At 41.6% G+C, this 12446-nt stretch overlaps 1 protein-coding gene across 22 annotated transcripts in view; it reads right to left on the bottom strand.

Annotated features, from left to right (window-relative positions):
• The window catches only part of PTPRK (protein tyrosine phosphatase receptor type K), a 596872-nt gene that overhangs the window by 499119 nt on the left and 85307 nt on the right, over positions 1-12446 (bottom strand). The gene's annotated exons all lie outside the window — the stretch shown is intronic.

The raw sequence follows: 12446 nt of genomic DNA, 5'->3' as shown, positions 1-12446 counted from the left end.
CAGGCACAAGCACGTACATGTGCGTGCTTGCCTTCCAGCGGGTGGGGGGTCCGATCAGACCCCCCTCCCGCTGGATGCGGCGGTCCGTTTCGCTTCAGGAGCGATGCGGAATGGCCATTGGTTTCTGGCCATCCTCTCTCGATCGCTCCTGTCGAATGAGAAGCTTCCCCCGCCTGTGTAGTGTAAACATAGGCAGGGAGGAAGTGATGTCATTCTCCTCGGGGCAGTCTTGTTGACCGGACTGCAAGGAGAACAGAACAGAGGTACACATAGGCACACAAATCCCCCCCCCGATCACCCCCCCCCATCGCCCCCCCCCCCCCCCAGTCACAGTGTTACTGATCATTTATTTACTGATCACTGCATTTAGTGTCAGTTGTGACAGTAAAAACTGTCAGGGCAGTTAGTGTTAGGTCCAGGGTAGCCCCCTACCCCCCCAATAAAGGTTTAACCCCCCCCGATTGCCCCTAGAGTTAACCCTTTCTCCCCCTTTTGCCAGTGTCACTAAGCGATCGTTTTTCTGATCGCTGCATTAGTGTCACTAGTGCCGCTAGGTAGCTAGTTATTTTTTTTAGGTTCACCGCAAGGTTTTTATAGCGCTAGGTACCCCCATATACTACCCAATAATGGTTTTAACCCCGATTGCCCCTAGTTAACCCTTTCACCAGTGATCACCGTATAAGTGCCACTGGTGACGCTGGTTAGCCAGTTCGTTATTTAGGTTCCCCGATAGGTTTTTATATAGCGTCAGGGACCCCCATATACTACCAAATAAAGATTTTAACCCCCTGATTGCCCCTAGTTAACCCTTTCACCACTGATCATCGTATAAGTGTTATGGGTGACTCCGGTTGGTTAGTTTGCTTTTTATAGCATCAGGGCACCCACCATTTATTACCCAATAAAGGTTTAACCCCCTGATCAACCGGCGGGTGATATCAATTAGGGTTTAGGGTCAGGGTCTGCATCGCCTCAGGCAGCGCTAGGTTAGTGCCAGTACCGCTAACACCCACGCGCAAAGCATAAACCTCCCGTAGCGGTATCCAATCTGAACAGATCAATATCTGATATGATCAGATCTATACTAGCGTCCCCAGCAGTTTAGGGTTCCAAAAAATGTATCGTTAGCAGGATCAGCCCAGATACCTGCTAGCACCTGTGTTTTGCCCCTCCGCCCAGCCCACCCAAGTGCAGGATCGATCGATCACTGTCACTTACAAAACACTAAACACATAACTGCAGCGATCGCAGAGTCAGGCCTGATCCCTACGATCGCCAACAGTTTTTTTGGTAGCGTTTTAAATTTAAATCCTGAAGGCAGTGCTTGGTTTTCGGGGTCCTGTACGTGGCTAGGCTCCCAAAAAGTCCCCCACAAGTGGTATCCCCGTACTCGGGAGAAGCAGCAGAATTTATTTTGGGTGTAATTTCACTTATGCCCATAGCATGTGTGAGCAATATATCCTTTAGTGACAACTTTGTGCAAAAAAAAAATTCTAATATTCCTGCTTGTGGAAAAATATAAAAGTTCATGGACTCAACATGCCTCTCAGTAAATAGCCTGGGGTATCTACTTTCCAAAATGGGGTAATTTGGGGGGATTTTGTGCTATTTTGGCATTTTATGGCCTTCAAAATTGTGATAGGTAGTGAGGAGTGAAATCAAAAATTTGCACCCTTAGAAATCCTGAAGGCAGTGATTGGTTTTCGGGGTCCCGCAAAAAGTCCCACATATGTGGTATCCCCGTACTCAGGAGAAGCAGCAGAATATATTTTGGGGTGCAATTCCACATATAGCTATTGCATGTGTGAGCAATATATCATTTAGTGACAACTTTTTGTAAACTTTTTTTTTTTGTGTCATTATTCAATCACTTGGGACAAAAAAATAAATAAATATTCAATGGGCTCAACATGCCCCTCAGCAATTTCCTTGCGGTGTCTACTTTCCAAAATGGGGTAATTTGGGGGGGGGGGGGGGGGGTTGTACTGCCCTGCCATTTTAGCACCTCATGAAATGAGATAGGCAATCATAAATTAAAAGCTGTGTAAATTGCAGAAAATGTACTCTAGTTTGTAGACGCTATAACTTTTGCGCAAACCAATAAATATACGCTTTTTGACATTTTTTTTTTTTACTAAAGACATGTGGCTGAATACATTTTGGCCTAAATGTATGACTAAAATTGAGTTTATTCGATTTTTCTTACAACAAAAAGTAGAAAATCTTTTTTTTTTTAAATTTTCAGTCTTTTTCCTTTTACATCGTAAAAAATAAATATCGCAGAGGCAATCAAATACCATCAAAAGAAAGCTCTATTTGTGGGAAGAAAAGGACGCAAATTTCGTTTGAGTACAACATTGCATGACCGCGCAATTACCAGTTAAAAGCAGTGCAGTGCGAAATTGTAAAAAGACCTCTGGTCCTTAGGCTTTATTGGTCCGGGGCTGAAGTGGTTAAGAAAGGCCTGGATTCTTTCCTAAATGTACATAATATAACTGAGTACTAACATTTATAGGTATAGTTGATCCAGGGAAAATCCGATTGCCACTCTGGGATCAGGAAGGACTTTTTGCTTCCCCTGCTGTAGCAAATTGGATCCTGCTTTTCTGAGGGAGGGGGGGGGGGGGTTGCCCTCTTCTGGATCAACTGTGGGTATAGGATTGGGTATACGGGATTGTATGATATTTATTTTATTTATGGTTGAAATAGATGAACTTGTGTCTTTTTTTCAACTTATGTAAAGGCAAATCCGTTTTGCACTACAAGTGCACTTGGAAGTGCAGTAGCTGTAGATCTGAGGGGGACATGCATGGAAAATAAAAAACAGCATTTTTGCTTTTACATGATTGAATGATAAAATCTGCAGAGCTTCCCCTCAGATCTACAGACAATGCACTTCCAAGTGCACTTGTAGTGCAAAGGGGATTTGCCTTTAGTAAATCAACCCCAAGGCCCGTTTAATAAACCAAAGGCGAAGATTAACAAAGGCAAAAAAGACTTAAAAAAAATGGGTTTGAACATAAGGTGTTACTTTAAAAAAAATATATTATTCCTTCCTAATTTTTAGCTGATCCATGCACAGGAAAGCATAGAAATGAAACAAATTGATTCAGGGGAAATGGAATAGTACCATTCAGGCTACCGATTTTATTTATTTATTTTTTGTTTACAAACTTTTATTAGGTACAAAATAATGGTACAAAACATAACATAAGTCCAGTGAAGTACAGTATATAATCATCGAAATATGGAGAATATGGCAAAATAAAAACATAGAAGAATAATTCTTATATATTAACCACTTCAGCTCCGGACCAATAAACACCTTAAGGACCAGAGGTCTTTTTGCAATTTCGCACTGCGCTGCTTTAACTGGTAATTGCGCGGTCATGCAATATTGCACCCAAACAAAATTTGCGTCCTTTTCTTCCCACAAATAGAGCTTTCTTTTGATGGTATTTGATTGCCTCTGCGATTTTTTTTTTTTTTTGCGATATAAATGGAAAAAGAGCGAAAATTTTGGAAAAAAAATATATTTTCTTCTTTTTGTTATAAGAAAAATCGAATAAACTAAATTTTAGTCATACATTGAGGGCAAAATTTATTCAGCCACATGTCTTTAGTAAAAAAAATGTCAATAAGCATATATTTTTTGGTTTGCGCAAAAGTTATAGCGTCTACAAACTAGAGTACATTTTCTGGAATTTACACAGCTTTTAATTTATGACTGCCGATCTCATTTCTTGAGGTGCTAAAATGGCAGGGCAGTACAAATCCCCCCCAAATGACCCCATTTTGGAAAGTAGACACCCCAAGGAAATTGCTGATGGGTATGTTGAGCCCATTGAATATTTATTTTTTTTGTCCTAAGGGATTGAATAATGACAAAAAAAAAAAAAAAATCTAACACTAAATGATATATTGCTCACACATGCCATGGTTATATGTGGAATTGCACCCCAAAATATATTCCGCTACTTCTCCCGAGTATGGGGATACCACATGTGTGGGACTTTTTGGGAGTCTAGTCGCGCACGGCACCCCGAAAACCAATCACCACCTTCAGGATTTCTAAGGGTGCAAATTTTTGATTTAACTCCTCACTACCTATCACAGTTTCGAAGGCCATAAAATGCCAAAATAGCACAAAACCCCCCCAAATGACCCCATTTTGGAAAGTAGACACCCCAAGCTATTTACTGAGAGGCATGTTGAGTCCATGGAATATTTTATATTTTGCCAAAAGTTGCGGGAATATTACAAACTTTTTTTTTTTTTGCACAGAGTTGTCACTAAATGATATATTGCTCACACATGCTATGGGCAGAAGTCAAATTACACCCCAAAATAAATTCTGCTGCTTCTCCAGAGTACGGGGATACCACATGTGGGGGACTTTTTGGGAGCCTAGCCACGTACGGGACCCCGAAAACCAAGCACTGCCTTCCGGATTTAAATATTAAATGCTACCAAAAAACCTGTTAGCGATGTTAGGGATCAGGCCTGACTCTGCGATCGCTGCAGTTATGTGTTTAGTGTTTTGTAAGTGACAGTGATCGATCGATACTGCACTTGGGTGGGCTGGGCAGAGGGGCAAAACGCAGGTGCTAGCAGGTATCTGGGCTGATCCCGCTAACAATGCGTTTTTTTGGAACCCTAAACTGCTGGGGACGCTAGTATAGATCTGATCAGATCAGATATTGATCTGTTCAGATTCTATAGCACTACGGGAGGTGTATGCTTTGTGTGTGGGTGTTAGCGGTACTGGCACTAACCTAGCGCTGCCTGGGGCGACGCAGACCCTGACCCTAAAACCTAATTGATATCACCCGCCGGGTGACCAGGGGGTTAAACCTTTATTGGGTAATAAATGGTGGGTGCCCTGATGCTATAAAAAACAAACTAACCAGAGTCACCCGTAACACTTATACGGTGATCAGTGGTGAAAGGGTTAACTAGGGGCAATCAGGGGGGTTCAAATTTTTATTAGGTAGTATATGGGGGTCCCTGGCGCTATATAAAAACCTGACGGGGAACCTAAATAACTAACTGGCTAACCAGCGTCACCAGTGACACTTATACTGTGATCGCTGGTGAAAGGGGGTGAAAGGGTTAACTAGCAGCAATCAGGGGGTTAAAACCATTATTGGGTAGTATATCGGGGTACCTAGCGCTATAAAAACCTGGCGGTGAACCTAAAAAAATAACTAGCTACCTAGCGACACTAGCGACACTGATGCAGCGATCAGAAAAATGATCGCTTAGTGACACTGGCAAAAGGGGGTGAAAGGGTTAACTAGCGGCAATCAGGGGGTTAAAACCATTATTGGGTAGTATATCGGGGTACCTAGCGATATAAAAACCTGGCGGTGAACCTAAAAAAATAACTAGCTACCTAGCGACACATGCAGCGATCAGAAAAATGATTGCTTAGTGACACTGGCAAAAGGGGGTGAAAGGGTTAACTCTAGGGGCAATCAGGGGGTTAAATCTTTATTGGGGGGTGATAGGGGGCTACCCTGGACCTAACACTAACTGTCCTGACAGTTTTTACTGTCACAACTGACACTGAATGCATTGATCAGTAAAGAAATGATCAATGCAATCAGTGACACTGTGACTGGGGGGGGAGGGGGGGTTTGTGTGCCTGTGTGTACCTACATGTCAGTGTAGTGTTGGTGCACACTTACTATTAGTCTTCTCCTCGTAGTCCGGTCAAAAAGACCGCCCCGAGGAGAATGACATCACTTCCTCCTTCCTGTGTAAACAATACACAGTGGGAGGAAGCTTCTCATTGGCCAGGAGTGATCCAGAGGGGGTGGCCGAAAACCAACGGCCATCCCCTCATCACGGAGCGCTCCTGGAGCGAACCGGACCGTCGTATCCAACAGGAGGGGGTCCGATCGGACCCCCCACCCGCTGGAAGGCAGGCACGTACATCTACGTGATTGTGCCTGCCTGTGCCATTGTGTTGACGTACATTGGCAATACGGCGGTCCTGAAGTGGTTAATACAGGTGGTAAACAAATAATCAGGTAGTAATTTGAGGTATGGTTTTATTATTTACCGAGTGATATTGGTTGAAGGTGGATTCTCGAAACAGGATTTAAAAGGTGGTCCGAGTGTGTAAACCAAGGGTTCTATTTCTTCTCAACTAAATGTGTGGTATTGTGTAAAGTGTGGAAATTTTTTTTCCACGAGATAAATATTAATTCTAGTTTTCAGTTGGGTCATTAGTAGCTCTGAGGATTTCCAATGGTAAGCTACAAGCCAGCGATCTACTACCATCAGCAAAGCAATTGGGCAAATAACTGGAACAGGTCTAGCAACGCACCCCAGAGGAGCATATTTTTCAAACTGACAATATAAACAAATCTTAATACAGAAAAATAAAAATTTAAAAATGGGATACTTTCTTTAAACTCTAATGCCTTGTACATACGGTCGGACATTCCGACAACAAAACCCATCGGATTTTTTCCAACGGACTTTGTGCCAAACTTGTCTTGAATACACATGGTCGGACAAAGTTGTCGGAAAATCCAACAGATCAGAACGAGGTGACGTTCGTTATGTACAATGGGACTACGTAGAGGCTAGTAGTCAATAGCTTTGGTCTGGTAATTTAATCTGAGCATGCGTGGCACTTTGTCCATCGGAATTCTCTACAAATGATCGGAACAAGTCAGATTGGATTTTGTTGGTCGAAAAATTTTAGATCCAGCTCTCAAACGTTTTCTGTCGGGATTTCTGATGGAAAAAGTCCGATAGAGCCCACACAAGATCGGATTTTCAGACAACATAATCCGATCAGACCTTTTCCGTCAGAAAATCCGACCGTGTGTACAGGGCATAAGGCCCTTGGGCGATTTTCAGCTTGTAAAACGCTTCGCTCCGAAACGCCCAAAAACAAGCAAAATTCCATTCAATTCAATGGCCCCTGTTCACATATGAAGTTTCTGTCACCTGAAGCAAAATGCCTAAAGCTCAAAAAAGTACATGAGCTTCTTTTTGGTCTCATAGACTTCAATAAAAATGCCTAACTTGAGCAGAAAAATTCTCGTAAAACACTCAAATGGCAGCTCTCCACCCTTAATTCCCTCTCTCCCCTCCCCTAGTGCATACTATTGCCTAAAACATCTAAAAAAAAGTCTAAAGCTGTAAAACACTTTTAGTACATTTTTAAAAAGCTGCAAAAAGAAACTTTAAAAAAAAAAATGCAGAAAGACGCCAGTAAATTGATACGCTCAGGTGTGAATGGAGTCTAAAATGTTAGCAAACAAGCCATCATAAACTCTTAGGTTAATAATTACTGCAGCCTTCCCACGGGAGTTTTTTCTGCCTTACACTGGCCTTCATGAGCCACTGCGCATTTATGTCTCTCTCAATCTACAAGCCAATCATCATTCACGTTAACCTCTGTCAAAAATACACAGATACAATAAATTAACTCTATTTTTTTTTTTTTTTATACATTGTTTAAATGGCTACTGTAATGGATTCTGAATGATAATTCCAGACAGACTAATGTTGTTATTAAAAGAACATCAATTCAGAAATGCAATTACAAAAATTGCAAACTTGGCATTTACTCAGGTCAGAAAACAATGGCTTGCGTATCGCTTCTCTACTGTATAGATAGAGGGCATGTTTGCCCAGCTCAGTTACATTTAAAATAAGACCTGTTCATTGTCAAAGATGCACATTTATTATCCCCTGCTTTTCTTAACCACAATACGTTACTGCCATACATTACTATTTTATCATCATTCTTATAATTATTTTTTTGTACATTTCAACAAAGTACAGCATTTGTTAACAATGGAGAAGTATAAACTAAGCAATGAAACTACTTCTATACAAAAACTTAAGTCATTCAGGCATTTGTGCAGTGGTACTACAGTAAAGGTCACATAAAAAAGGGGATTTTTTTTTATTCTTAAATTATTTTGCCATTAATAAAACATACAGAAAACGACCCCATCACAAGTGGATGTCTTTGCTTTCTTCACCCTAGTGGAGGGCCTGTGCTCCATTTTTTTTTTTTGGGGGGGGGGGCGCAAGCAAACCACCCGACCTCTGCCCCTGTTCCTTCCTTTGATCAAACCATCCCTCAGCACTCGCCCCAACCGTCCATCAGCCCCACACTTACCCCATCCAGGCCACGGGCAGCTTTATCGGCTTCCCCCTGCGTTTCCTTCTCAGCGCCTTTCCCCTTGCTCCTGGCCAACACGATTGCTTCTCCTCTAGGCCAAGACCCACTTCCCGATTGGCCGGGAGGAGAAGTAGGAAGACAATAGCAAATATTAATTCACTACTGTCACACAACTTGGTGGGCTCAGGGCACCCCGAGCCCACCATTTTTTTAAGCCAATTAGAGCCTCAAGCTCTAGTCCTATGCTTTAAAAAATAAAAAACATTGAAATCCACGCGTCCAGCCCCCTGCATGTAGATTGGGGGGGGGGGGGCACCCCGATGGAGTGGTCGCCACTGCTTTTCCCTACAAAGTGCACTTGCTGTAGCATTTTGAAGTTTCTTGCTGCACTCCCTTATTTTCTTAAAATAAGATATACTGACATTTCTAATATTTCGATTTGTCAAACAGATAATAGAATGAATGAATGAAAAAATGAACAATCCATAGTCTTGCAAACTACAGATTGTGTTATAAAAAAAATAATAATCTGTGCTACAAGTTCAAATACATGTCAGCCACACTCATGAATCTAAAGAGCCGAGTGAAGCTTTATTTGCATCTAAACTGCCAAAAACACAGAATGTCAGGGGGAAAATACACATAATATAAATATTATATTACATTTATAGATGCATTTAATTTTTATTTTGTTTTGCTCTAAAGAACAACACGAAAAAAGTAGCCCAGAACAAGTCCCAAGTAGGCGATAGCCATCAATGGATGTGGCAGACAAAGACCCAGTGCTCTTTGCGCAAGGCACATAAATGATTAGGATTATCCCAATCGCATCAGTTATGCTGCATGTTTGCAGCCCACAAGCTTTGTCAACCAAGACAAAAGTTGCAATAAGTCACATGCAAAGGTATGAATTGTTCTGAGATTAAAAAACTTTAAGGAACTGAGGTTAGCTTTTCCTTTACTGTAAGGCCCCATTCACACTTCCACACTTGTTTTGCTTCTTTTTGTGTGACAAGCATATGGCAGCCCATTCATTTGAATGGGTTGTCCAACACACAAACGTGTCAAACTCCTGCACAAAGTATGTATACAGCTTCATGTGTTTACTGGATGCGTTCAGAGTGCCATTATTTAATGGCACCACAAGCACAACCAGGGAGGGAGGATACATTTTTTTTTTTTTTAAATGTGATTTTTTTTTTGATTTATATCAAATTTTAATAAAATGCTTTTGGAGTAAAAAATCTAACTAAAAGTTTGTTTTCTATTTAAGATACATTAATCATTTTGTTTATTCAGCATGAACTGGAGCTTAGTTATGTGGCATGAGGCTGTATATTCCACAATATTTACATTTTTGGTAAACTCATTCAATGAATCAAGTTCTGCAAGCTGAGATAACATGCACTGCATTGATGCATTCATACAATTTCAGAGTAACCACGAGATGAAACAAAGTTCAAGAATATTCCTTTATCCCATTGTTTTGAAAATCTATGTACACTTCAAAATGTACGATTGTTTGAAGAGACATGCATCTGTATAAGGCTCAAAGTGTGAGGAGGATGGGCAAGCAGTAAAAATGAAAGTGAAGCCTCCTAAGCAGCTTATAAACCTTGTGATCTTACTGCACACAGTTTGAAGTGCATTATTCCTCCCTTGAGGAGCAAAATGGCAGCATGCCATAAAAGAGACCCAGTTTGGGAATATTTACTAACCCGACGGTTTATGATTCTAAATATCTTCATTTTTTTTGCAAATAAAGATTCTAACTACCAGCAAGAATGAGTCCTTAAGTTTAAAAAGAGTACCTGTCATTTCAGATCAATGATGGCAGCACTTGTTCGCAGGCATCCACACCCCTCACCTTGTTGTGTCACTGCCGCATCACCACCCGTCCCACTAAAGTGAATAGGACTGGCGGTTAGTCAACAGCGGGCCAGAGGAGGAGCCACTGTGGGACAGAGATGACAGCTGCTCTTTAAAAATGTTGATTTAAATCAAGCCTTTTTACTTGCGATTTAAAAAGTGGTTGTATAGTCAATTTTTTTACTTTTACCTACAGGAAAGCCTATAATAAGGCTTACCTGTAGGTAAAAAAAAAAACAACATCTCCTAAACCTGTACGGTTTAGGAGATATTCCCCTCGCTATGCGCCGCTGACTGCAGCAGCGCATGCGCACAAGGGGATTCTCGGCTAAAAGCCCGGCAGACGCCGGATCCTGCCGGGATGAAATCTCCCCGCGCACGCGCAGGAGTGACGATATCGCGGCTCTGGCCACTCACAGCGCCGGTGTTCTGGCGTATAGAGTCTGGGCATCAAATAGTGTCCACTCCGTCGTCGGCATCTGCCGTGCATACTAGCACATTATGCCTTTTCCTTTGCAGGTGGCAAAAAAAAAAAAACACATTAGCGGGTATACAACCGCTTTAAAATCAACTTGATTTAAATCAAATCCACCCTGAGCACAACACATTTGTTTCCTGGACATGCACTAATGCGCGCATTCACTGAGCGCGCAGATGTGAATGAAGCCTAACGATTTTCCATAAAGTGAATGTAAAATTCTCTCTCCCCCTCATTTGCTCCCTTTTGATCTGTTAAATATACCATTGAAGGCATTTTGTTATATCTCTTTAAAGTAGTTGTAAACCTCCGACATGAAATATGAACAGAGCATATCCCTCTATAATGTGTGTTTTTCTCAATTAAGAGCACTAAGTGTCACTTTTGTCTGCTGCGTCGTTCCTCTGCTATCAGCAGCAATCACTTCTGACAAGTTTTTCTGACACCAAGAGAAAAATGGTAACGAGGTGGTACCTTCAACAAATTGACACCCTCCGCGCTTTGTATCTGTGTGGAAGGGAGGGGTGTCCCTTTCCTCCAATCAGCTCTCATAACTCTCCAGAATTTTTCTCCAGAATTTCTGGCAGATAAACATGCAACTTTGAAAAAATGTTATGCCTATCTTCAGACGTGTACATTCAGAAGAGTCCCGTGGGGCAGCAGAACAATAAAAAAAAATAATAATAAAAAAAAAAGCTGCTTTAAATCAATCTCATTTCTGGCGTGTCACGCGGGGCGGCTGAAATGGAGAAGCTGCTTTAAGTTATGTGATTATCTTGTAAAATGTTTCAGTTATGGATTTTCTTGTACCCTTGCCTGCAACTCATTTGTCTTTGTACTTACAATCAGTATACGCTACTTAAATAAGACGCATGTAATTTTATTTTTATTTTTTATTACTCAGACATAAAATATAGAGTAGGTTCCCCTTTTGCTACCAAAACAGCTCTGACCCGTTAAGGTATGAATGCTACAAGACCTCTGCAAGTTTGCTGTGGTATTTGGCCCATCAGCTGCAGATCCTACAAGTGGCGACCCTTACAAATACCCAGTGAAGCGACTGTCCTCGGGTGATACGTAGAGATGAAACATCCTCCTACATTAAGCCCCATACACACTATCAGATTATCTGCAGAGTTTTTCCTTCAGATTTACCAAAACCATGTAGTAGAAGGGCCTGCCTGATTTCATACACATTGAAACTCCTAAGGTTTGTCCTCATATTATATGGTTTTGGTAAATCTGAAGGAAAAACTCAGCAGATAATCTGATAGTGTGTATGGGGCTTTAGTTGTACCTCTATCTACAGCCATTTGTAATCTACATCCATACAAAGTGCAGAATTTACACAGGATCTCAGCTCTAAAAAGCAGGGGGTGGAGAGCTGAAGTTACATCAGTGAAAAGAGCCCGGAGAGCTGATTGGAGGAAAGGGACACACCCCCCTGCACACTGCATACAGGAACAGAGCCGTGGCTTTCAATCAGCTAGAGCTCCTTCCCGTGTCACCTTTTTTCTCTTCTTGTCAGGAAAACTTTTCAGAAGTGATTCATGCTCATAGCAAAGGAATGAGGCTACGACAGGAACGATACTTCATGCTACGGATTGAGACAATTACACACTCGAGAGATATTTAGAATCTGGAGGTTTATAACGACTTTAAAAAAGGTAAGGACTCAGCACAAATGAGTATCTGGAGACTAAGTCAACACCCTGAACTCGTCATAGTGCTCCTCAAACCCTTCTTGAACCTTTTTTTGCAGTTTGGCAGGGTGCATTATCCTGCTGAAAGAGGCCACTGTCATTAGTAAATACGGTTTCCATGGAGAGTGTACTTGGTAAGCAACATTTTTTTTTTTTTCACGTAGTGGTACGTACCACATAACATCCACATAAATGGAAGGATCCCAAGTCTCCCAGCAGAACATTGCCCAAAACCTCACAC

The sequence above is a fragment of the Lithobates pipiens genome, unplaced genomic scaffold (genome assembly GCF_037356315.1).
Source record: "Lithobates pipiens isolate NorthernLeopardFrog02 unplaced genomic scaffold, aLitPip1_a1.2 Scaffold_18, whole genome shotgun sequence".
In the NCBI taxonomy this organism is placed as follows: Eukaryota; Metazoa; Chordata; class Amphibia; order Anura; family Ranidae; genus Lithobates; species Lithobates pipiens.
Note: the sequence above shows the minus strand (reverse complement) of the source record. Positions and strands in the feature narration are given on the sequence as shown.